General features: G+C 44.6%; 1 pseudogene; it reads left to right on the top strand.

Annotated features, from left to right (window-relative positions):
* The first annotated feature begins 378 nt into the window (after window positions 1-378).
* On the top strand, window positions 379-8,118 carry LOC146170809 (uncharacterized; annotated as a pseudogene).
* The last annotated feature ends 1,882 nt before the right edge of the window (window positions 8,119-10,000 follow it).

The raw sequence follows: 10,000 nt of genomic DNA, 5'->3' as shown, positions 1-10,000 counted from the left end.
GAACCTCCAAACTGGATGCCGTATCTAGACGCATGTGTATGTCTCCCAGACTTTTGATGTTCTAATGATTGTGCATTGTCGGGCTGAGGATATGACGGGCTCGTATTAAGCAGCCCGGTAACTTTAGACATGGACATGTTTAAGTAAGTGGAGTTGTTCCTTTTTACGGAAGTTTTTCCATGCAATAAAGAAAAAAAAATTCACGGCGTGGCCAAGTGGTTAGCGTGCTGAGCTACGGGTTAGTATGTGCCTAGGGACTGAGTTCGAAGCGCGTTTGGTGCTGTCATTTTTTTTTCTTTATTTTACTCAGTTTTTAGGTTTTTTTTATGGACCTAACTTGTTTCGTTTCTTTTTACTTTTTAATTTCTATCTCACGCCTTTTTTTCTCCGGGCGAACAGTGCCGCCAGTGCAAAGCGTCAGTATGCCGCGTTCCAGTGCGCCCAGTTTCCAGCGTCATACTGGGACCATAATCAGGTATGGCGCTGGGGCGCTGGGACCAGTGGCACTGGTTTTTGCAATAGGGACGACCGGTAGCTGGAGGACGTAATTACTTTGTACTGTACCTAATCAATATGCATGATATATTAGAGGCAGGAATTTGGGGATTGATAAATGGTAAATAAGCGAGCAAAGACTACATGCACGCAGCCCTTGATGGCGGAGCTTAAGTGTACTCACAGCTGTTGTTCACAAAGTAGACTAGTCATTGTCATAGGTACATCATTACAAAGTTTAATTAATTTTGAAATTCTTTCAAAATATAGTAGAGTGCAAGCAGTAAACGAACCAAGAAGGCAGGCGCCATGAAGCATCGCCTTGTACTAAGCTTGTACGGAAGCTTACACTAAGTGGACTCTGGCATTTCAAACTCTACCTATGTCTACATTCCTCTCATGACTAACTTGGGCAACGATATGAGATAGACTCTAAACCATGTGGGGCTATCTTGATATGGAATGGTGTGCATTGTTGTATGTTCTGAAGCTGCACATGGAATATGCGTAATCTCCCTCGTGGAGGGATCCGTTTAATTTAAACCACCGACGTTGCACAGAACCAGGGTATATTTGCTTTTTGTTCCCATAAAAATTCTCTACCACTGCAAGAATTTGACCGATGATCTTGGGGTCAGCTAGCAGCCGAACGCCAAAGCTACAGAGCCACCGCTGCGGCTACATGTGCTTCCCCTAGAGAAAAATCCCATATCGCGACAAACGGGATTGAACCGCTCCTGTATTATCCCGTATAAATTTCATTCCGGTGTGACCAGTCCTGTACGAAGCTTACTCGGGTTTATTTCGGACAGGTCATGTCCGGTATGAGTTTGAATCCGGACGGTACGGTCCGGTATAGAGTTAATACAGGGCGGACCATTTCCATTATGCATCTCATACATGACATCCCAGTCCGGTATGGATATGAAATGGCGGACCAGTCCTGTATTGACCTCATACACAAGACAGGCCACGTCAGGTTTAACAGAAACCGGACAAACCCGATATGAATGAAACTGATACGGGACAGAGTATTTTCGCTTCTCAACACAATTCGGGCGGATCGTGAAGCTCAACCAGGATGACCACGTCGGAACATGTCTTTGTGCTAAATAAACATGAAACCATACATATTATACGTTACAACTTTTCTGTATATGTGGAGTACGCGTTTTTTCTCAAATACCTAGAAGATAAGAAGATGGGTGCGCTAGCAAGTACACAAACGCATCGCGTTTTGCTTTTGCGTGTGCAACAGTCGCTACAGCTTGTACGAACTTGCGGTGCATCTTCATATCTGCGACTGAAGATCTGCCACCTTCAACGCGAAAGTGCAAGCAAGAACGTAGTGTTTCGTTAGCGAGGATGAAATACGCTCGAGAATAAATGAAACATATCGCTGACAATCGAAATATGCACAGGTCAGCCGGACATTGGGAGTCGCTTCCTCGAGTGTTTACGTACGCAAAACACTTGGTCAGAAGTAAGTTCATTGATGTAGCGGCTCCGCTGGCAGCAGGTGAAGCTAAAACAAGTAGTATTACAAGAGTTGGTGCACCGCATATATCTATATGTAGCAAAATTGCGCGCGTTCGAAGACGATGACAAAACACATAAGCACTAGTAAATTGTGACATCCCGAGGTTTGTCTGCAAGAAAGCGATACATTGTAAAGATGCGGGACACGGATAACCCTGCGTGATAGCCCGGAAAAAGATTCAGCGTGTTTGAATGGCGATCGTTCAATTACAACCACAAATTCTACAGGCTACAAAAATACACAAACTACGAAAGAGCAGTGTAGACTACATAAGCAGAAATATAACCGCTGCCTCCGTATGCTTCCGTGGTGTAGGGGTTAAAGTGCGTGCTTGCTGACCGAGAAGACCGAAGTCTAAAAAACGCGCAAATTTTTTTCTTTTCCATTTTTCTGTCTTTTTATTCTTTTTTTTTCGTTTTCAAATATTATTGTATTATTCTGTAGCTCTGCATGATTTTTGCAGCCTGGCGTCCAGTTTTTCTTGTGAAACAAAGGCCGCGGACTATACAGGAATTTTTGAAATGAGAGCTCCGCGCGGTTTAATTTCGGTTAAGCCTGTATCAATTAACCAAAAACCGGACGAACGTGTCATTTCCGGAACTGATACCGGGCAGAGTTTTTCCACTTCTGAACAGAAGCCGGGCCGATCGATGAAACGCAACCAGAATGACCATGCCAGACACGCCAGCGCACTAAATAAGCATGATACCAAACATATAGAACTATTCTCTATACGAAGACACGCATTGTTTCACAAATACCTCGAAAATACGAAGCCGTTGAAGTGTGCACTAGGAAGCATGTACGCGCGTCGCGTTGCTTTTGGGCGTGCAACAGTCACTGCAGCTCGTACGATCTTGCGGTGCGTCTTCATATCTGCGACTGAAGATCTGCCACCTTCAACACGAAAGTGGAAGCACGAACGTATCGTTTCGCTAGCAATGACAAAAAACTGCTCGATATAAAATAAACAAACATCGCTGACCATCGAAAGACGCGCAGATAGCCGCGCACCGGGCGACGCGTTCTCGAATGTTTACGTATTGAGACCGCTCATTGGAAGTGTATTCATTGACGTCGCGGCTCCACTCGTAGCACGTCAAGCTGAAACGCCCTGTATTAAAAGTATTTAGTGCACCGGATATCTCTGTATGTAGGAAAACTTACAAGCGTTCGTAGACGATGAAAAACACATCAGCACTAGAAAATTATATCTTGAGGTTTGCCTGCAATAAAGCGACGCATTATAAAAATACGAGACATTCGTAAACCATCGTGATAGCCTGGAAAAAGATTCAGCGTGTTTAAAGGGCGATCAGTGAATTACGGCCATCAACTCTACAGCGAAAAAAATATACGAAGTACGAAAAAGGAAAATTAGCTACACATACTGAATAACAACCATTGTAACTCTAAACCACTGTATACAGAGTAGTGAAGAAGACGAAGACGCTGTTCAAAGCGGTTGCGTTTCGCGATGTTCTCAACTCAAAGGCTTCAATCGGCCTCTGGACGAGGTACTGCTCAGGCTAATGCCAGCAGCAATGAATACCGGATTGTTTTGCCCCGTCTCCCAGCAGGTAAGCTGGTCGCTGACTCCGTTTTCTTGCATGCGGACCTTGCCCGACGCCCGTACCGGGCACAAGACTTCAGAGACTCCCGTCAGAATGTTGTGGACCTCAAGGAAATTAGTTCAATTGGCCAATTTCAAATGTCTCATGTATGGATGGTCACCTGCAAGTCTGCACAATCGAAAGAGAAATTGGTGGCTTGCGGTGATCTTGTCGTTAAGAGCCGCCGTTGTGTCGTTGTGGACCCAGAACCAAAACGTGGTGAAATTGAATCTTCTGTGGCTTCCCGAACGCTTGGAAGATGCCTTCATACGTGAGGCACTACAGGCGTACGGGAAGGTGACTTCCATTTCGACGGAAAATTTTAAAGTGGCGGACATGGAAGATTTGAGAACGCTGAACCGGGATGATGTTGTGTCTCTCGCTGAAGGAGTCGGCGTTGGCGACGTCCCGCATGCACTGACTATTTGTGGTATACAGAGCCTTGTTTTAATACCAGGGAGGCCACCGCTCTGCCTCCGATGCACCCGTGTTGACCACATCCGTAGGCACTGCCGTACTCCGCATTGTGACGACTGCCGACGGTTCGGTCACACCGTAGAAGAGTGCATCGTTACCTATGCGTACAAGTTGCGGCATTGTGTGCGGCCACCGGAAGACGTCATACAAGAGCATATTATGGACGCCACAGAAGTGCTTGACGCGGCTGGTGTCCTCTCAGTTGCTACTGTGGACACGGCTACCACAGCTAATACAACGGTTGTTCCTCAAGGTGACTCCAAGGAAAGTAAGACGCTGCTTCGATATGAGACGCCGAATCCGGCACATGATAAGGAGCCTGCCACCTGTTCTAATGCTGCCAAAGATACCGCCCCGGTTACTCCAGCCACGGAGGTCAACGCCGAGGAAGAGCTTGCAGGTCAGCCCACTCTACCTGCAGCTGAGGCCGTCCCTCTTGTTGAAGAGCATCTTCATCAGCGCAAGAGAAAATGCGCATCTGACGCGAGTGAAAATGATGATCTGGTAAGCGCGAAGCATCGCCGCCGCCGGCGCACGTCAAAACACAAGGGGAAGTGCCAACGTTCGCGTTCCCGCAGTCGTGGTGGAGGTCCGGAGGCGACGTCGCCGTCTCCGGAGAGACAAATGCAAGCCTAGTTAGTCCTTGTGTGGTCACCATGGCGACCTCTGAGGAGCTAGTGTTTGCAACGCTGAATGTGCGTGTGTGTTGTGTATCTTCTCTTGTGTTTGTGTTTGTTGCGCCACATTTCTGAATACGATGCAGCACCAACTTGCCCCTCAAGCCGTTATTTTGGAACGTGGGAGGCTTTAGGTCTCATCAGAAGCAGGTGGAACTTCGTCGACTTTTCAGCAGCAGGCGGCTTGATTTTGTCGCCGTCCAGGAAACGAAGATTGAGTGAACAGGACACAGAGAGGGCACTAGGACCCTTTTTGTCTGATTACAATGTTATTGTGACGCATGCTATTGGTTTTTCGGCGGGTAGCTTCCTATTTCTGCGAAGGGCTCTCCATTATTCTGGGTTATCTTACTATACTGACTCTGATGGGCGGCTAATGAGTTGTGATTTTTTGCTCCACGGGAAGCCATGAAGACTTATCAACATTTATGCTTTTAATAGTGCAGCTGAGCGTGTTGATACGTTTGAAGCCATGACTAACCTCCTAGATTGTGATAAGAATGTTGTGCTAATGGGAGACTAATTGTGTATGTTGCATGAATTATCGTGCTGGGCCTAGTGTACACAGATACAGAAGTGGCGAAGTGTTGTCGCGTGTTATAGATGATTCAGGACTCATTGATACAGGGGCCTCATGTCATGCAACTCCACTATTCACGCATATCCAGGGGAGGTCCCACGCGCGCCTAGACAAGATTTCTGTTTCTTCCACGCTGATTTCCCGTGATTTGTTGTGTGAAACTGTAGCGGTTTCGTTTTCAGATCATTGTGTGGTGGTTTCTCGGCTCGGGAGAACTTACTGTTCAAAATTTAGGCCGCAATGGGAGCTTTAGAAGCTAAATTCTTCACTTGTAAATGATCAGGCGTTTGCCTTTCGGATACGCTCCCAGCTACAAGTGTGTTTGACAGGTGCCATGCCAATATTTGCTGCATGGGAGCTGTTTAAACAGGAGGTGCGGATATATCTATTGAAATTGCGTCTGTTAGGTCATTTTACAGGAAATTACAAGAGAGGACATTGCATAAGAGTTTGTATTACCTCTATGAATTAGAATGTGAGGCACCTGGAGTATATTTAGACGAAATTGCTAGGGTAAAGTGTGACTTACAAAAACAGGACGCTGCAAGATACATGGGGCGCCCGAGTTCCATCTCGTACAAATCGTGCATTGCACCCTGAAACCCCTACGCGACAAGCTCTATTTGATGAGCACCGTAATGCTACGGCCAAATTGATACCGGGAATGATGTCCAAAGGCACCCTAGTAAAGAAAACGTGTGACAAATCTCTGTGTTTGTGAGCTATTACACGACACTGTTCAGTGACGCTTCTGCTACTTCTAATTCGGATCTACTAGCTAACTTTAAAGCTCTTATAACGCCTTTATCAGATGAAGACTGTGCTCTTATCAATGGCCCTTTCACGTTGGAAGAAATAGAGCACGCACTTGACCAATTACCCCTCTCCAAAACATTTGGCCCTGATGGCATATCGTGCGGGTTTTACAAAGCTTTTAAACTTTTGCTGAGCCCTATCTTGCTGCAGATCTTCGCTTTAGGTTTCGATGTGGGGTTCCTTCCTCAGTCCTTTACTAGGAAACACACAGTCTTAATTCCAAAGAGTACGGATAAAGAAAAATTGCTCTCAGTCGATGGCTATAGGCCAATCACGTTGGCAAATGTGGACTACAAAATTTTTGCAAAAGTTCTATCGAATCGTTTACAGTATGCCATGACGGTTCTCATTGGCCCTCATCAGACGTGTGGCTTGAGTGGACACTCCATACAAAATAACATGCATATTGCACGTACAATTATCGAATATTACTTTGGCTTTTATGAGCAGCTTGCTCTACTCCAGATTGACCTTGCGAAGGCATTTGATCGTGTCGGCATTCGTTTCTATTTTCTCTTCTCGAGCGTGCAAATGATGAATGAACTGTACTGAAAGGGGTGCAACTTTGTTACGACAACTGTTCCACTCGCTTGATTGTTAACGGTGATCTCTCAAAGCCTGTGCCAATTCGATCGTCCGTGAAGCAGGGTTGACCTATGTCACTGCTGCTCTTTGCCCTCTACCTAGAACCACTTTGTTTGAGTGTACTGCAAAACCACAGTATCCATGGTTATGTTGCCTTCAGTAACAAAGTGAAAGGGCTTGCGTACGCCGACGATTTGGCGTTTTTCTGCACAGAAAAACCCAGCATTGACAAAATTATAACCATCATTGAGCTGTTTGGGATTGTATCTGGCGCTCAAATGAATAAGTCTAAGAGTTCGGATCTATGGTTCGGTTCATGGGGAGCAATGCCGACTTATTATGCTGGAATTGAATGGTCTCGTGTTCCCCCTAAATACCTTCGATTCCCCTTCATGCATTCAAGTTTAGTGGACGTTACCGGAAAGAGCGGGTCACGGCACTCAAAAGCTATGCTCAGACTTTTGTTCCGCACTGCCTATCAATTTTAGTCGAGCACAGGCATGTAACATGTTTCTGGCTACAAAACTTTATTTTTTTACAGGTACTCCATTGCGCGAGGAATTAAATCCACAGGTTTCACAGAACGTTTGCGACGCTCATATGGTCGTCCAGTTTTGAGCCTATGAGGCGCGATAACTTATTCAGGCCTGTTTGTGCTGGCGGACTAGGTTTGACACATATCTATATCAGACAGTTAGAAGCTCGTTGCTTCTTTTTCCGTAATAGCTCCCATCCAATTACCAGAGCATCCCTGCACACTAATCTAGTGAACCTTCTTCCAAACTTAGTGGTCTCTTGGTTTGGTTTTATGTGGTTTCATGAAAGAAATTTACGATTCAGTGCGTTTTCTGGCGGTTTGCTTTTCTTATGAGTACTTATTCTTTGTTTCACGGAAAAATATATACCATAATTTCATATCTATGTTGTTCCCGCCTCCCTTACATCGTTCACTCAATTCCAATAATATGGAGCATGATGTGTTAAAAAGGGTGCGCAAAATGCTGATCTCACCTTCTACTGAAACATTTTTCTTTAAACTTCATACCAAGGTTTTGCCTTTTAAAGTGTGGCTTCAGAAAAAAATATTTTCGTTTTTTCTGTTAATTGCCGGTTATGTGATACACCTAAAACCATCGAACACTGGTTTATTGCCTGCAAAGATGCAATATTATTTTGGGACGTTCTGTAAAGAACATTGAAGAAAGGCTTTATTTTGAATTGCCACCATGTGCGTTATTTGATAACCACCAAACATGACCACGAATCCTTTGACATGATCTTCCTCCATGGACTGCACAGCCCATGGAAAACTCGTATGTTGGACCGGAATGCTGAACCTCTAATCTCCCCCGCTACTCATTTTGGTCAGATGGTACACCAGCTTAGAGACACTTACGAAGATAGTGACCATCAACCTGACTGGCTGCCATTTTTGATGTGTTGTCTTTACTTGCCACCGTTTTAGTGAAGTTGTGCTAAGTCGTATTTTAGTTGAGTGGTGTTGTGTTGTATGTTCCAATTGGACGTTTCGCCTACAGGCTGATTACTCTGTAAATAATGTTTATAACTCTACGCTGAATTTAAAAGCATGTAATAAACACCATGCTGAAAAAAAAAAAAGAGTAGTGGTTAAGGTGCCCGTCTAAAGACCATGAGGGCCGAGGTTCGATTCCATAATTGGTAATAAAAGTTTTTTATTTTATTTATTATTTTCTATGTAGTCGTATTATTTTGTATTGTTTCATGCTTTTTCCACCCTGGCGACGCGTTTCTTTCCGGAAGCGAGGGCCGTCAACCATACAGGCCATTCCGCGCTGTTTCATTCCGGACTTTCCAAGGCAGTACAGGAATTTCCTGAAACAGCCAACAATCCTGTATCCCAGATTCTGTACAGTAAACCTGTATGCGATTTCCTGTACAAAAGTTATAAGGATTTTTCAGTAGGGTCCTGTTTAGACGGTTGGGATTACTTGGCACGAGTTCTCGTATTATGTCACACCAGCCGGACCATGATGATTAGTTTGTGCGTGTGACAACGCTCAAATGCCCCCTGATCTTCCCAAAGACCCTTTTCCTTTTTACAGGGTGGCACGAGTCATAACTTCCCGCAAAATTACTGCCCCAGTCAAGGAGAGCAAAAGGCTATGATGGAAGTTTGTTAGCTTGTTGGCATATCATATTATGTTCGTAAATCATTATAGTTAGTAAACTGGGGCCGAAATATGTGGGAGGAACATATAAACTGGGTTAAACCCCTTTACTGGATTGCTCGTGTCCCTCCCACCTAGTCATGTCCCTGTTGGCAAGGTACAGTTTTTCTAACAAAAGGAAGACGATTGCTTGAAACGTAGTCCTTAAGGGCTAAAATTGTTATAAAAGAGAGCAAAATATATAGTGTCATATTCGTAGCAATGAGAGCTGGTGCGTCAAAATTGTTGCAAACAGACCGCGCCTACTCAGTGGTAAAAAAGGGGGATTTTGTGTAAAACTGCGAAACAAGGCAGTAAAGCGTGCAATGCCCACTGTATGCAGACATTGAAGAAAACAATGAGTAAACACTGGCACAACGGGGCCACAAATCGGCGAAAACATAACTCGGTGGTGCATATTATTTTACACGGGTGATAAGAGGACGTTTCCGGTAACAAAAAACTAAATCGATGGCCCCTACGGTTTCCACGTGTGAATGTACGTAATAGTTTTTTGAACACTCAGAAGGGTAAAAAGGCAGGACATCTATGAAGTCTCTTAAGTGGTGCATGTGAGAAATGGCACAACAATTAAGGCGAAAGCCTTTAATGACTCATCACTGTCGTGAGCAAAAGTGTCACGCTTTAGCGGTTGCTGTGGTACTTAAAAAATAACTAATAAACTTTGTCTCCTACCGGGGAATCGAATCTCCATCCCTTGGATCGCCTGCCCAGCGTGTTACCACAACGCTCTTCATAATTACCCTTGTCTGCAGTGAGAATTAAGCTTCGATTGAGGAGGTATGATCTGGATCTAAATTTCATTAGAATATGCTGTGGAAGTGAGGAATAGATTTCAAGAATTAGATCTAGAAGACAGAGAGCCCGAAGAGATGTGGACCGATGTTCGTGATATAATACAAGAAGCTACTAAGGTAGTTCCAAAGCAAAAGAAATGCAAGAAAGAAAACTGGTTATCTGAAGAGGCTTTGCAAATAGCTGAGGAAAGGAGGATGGCAAAAGTTATG

Source organism: Amblyomma maculatum, unplaced genomic scaffold (genome assembly GCF_055883805.1).
Source record: "Amblyomma maculatum isolate TAMU_Amacu unplaced genomic scaffold, ASM5588380v1 scaffold_41, whole genome shotgun sequence".
Taxonomy (NCBI): Eukaryota; Metazoa; Arthropoda; class Arachnida; order Ixodida; family Ixodidae; genus Amblyomma; species Amblyomma maculatum.
Note: the sequence above shows the minus strand (reverse complement) of the source record. Positions and strands in the feature narration are given on the sequence as shown.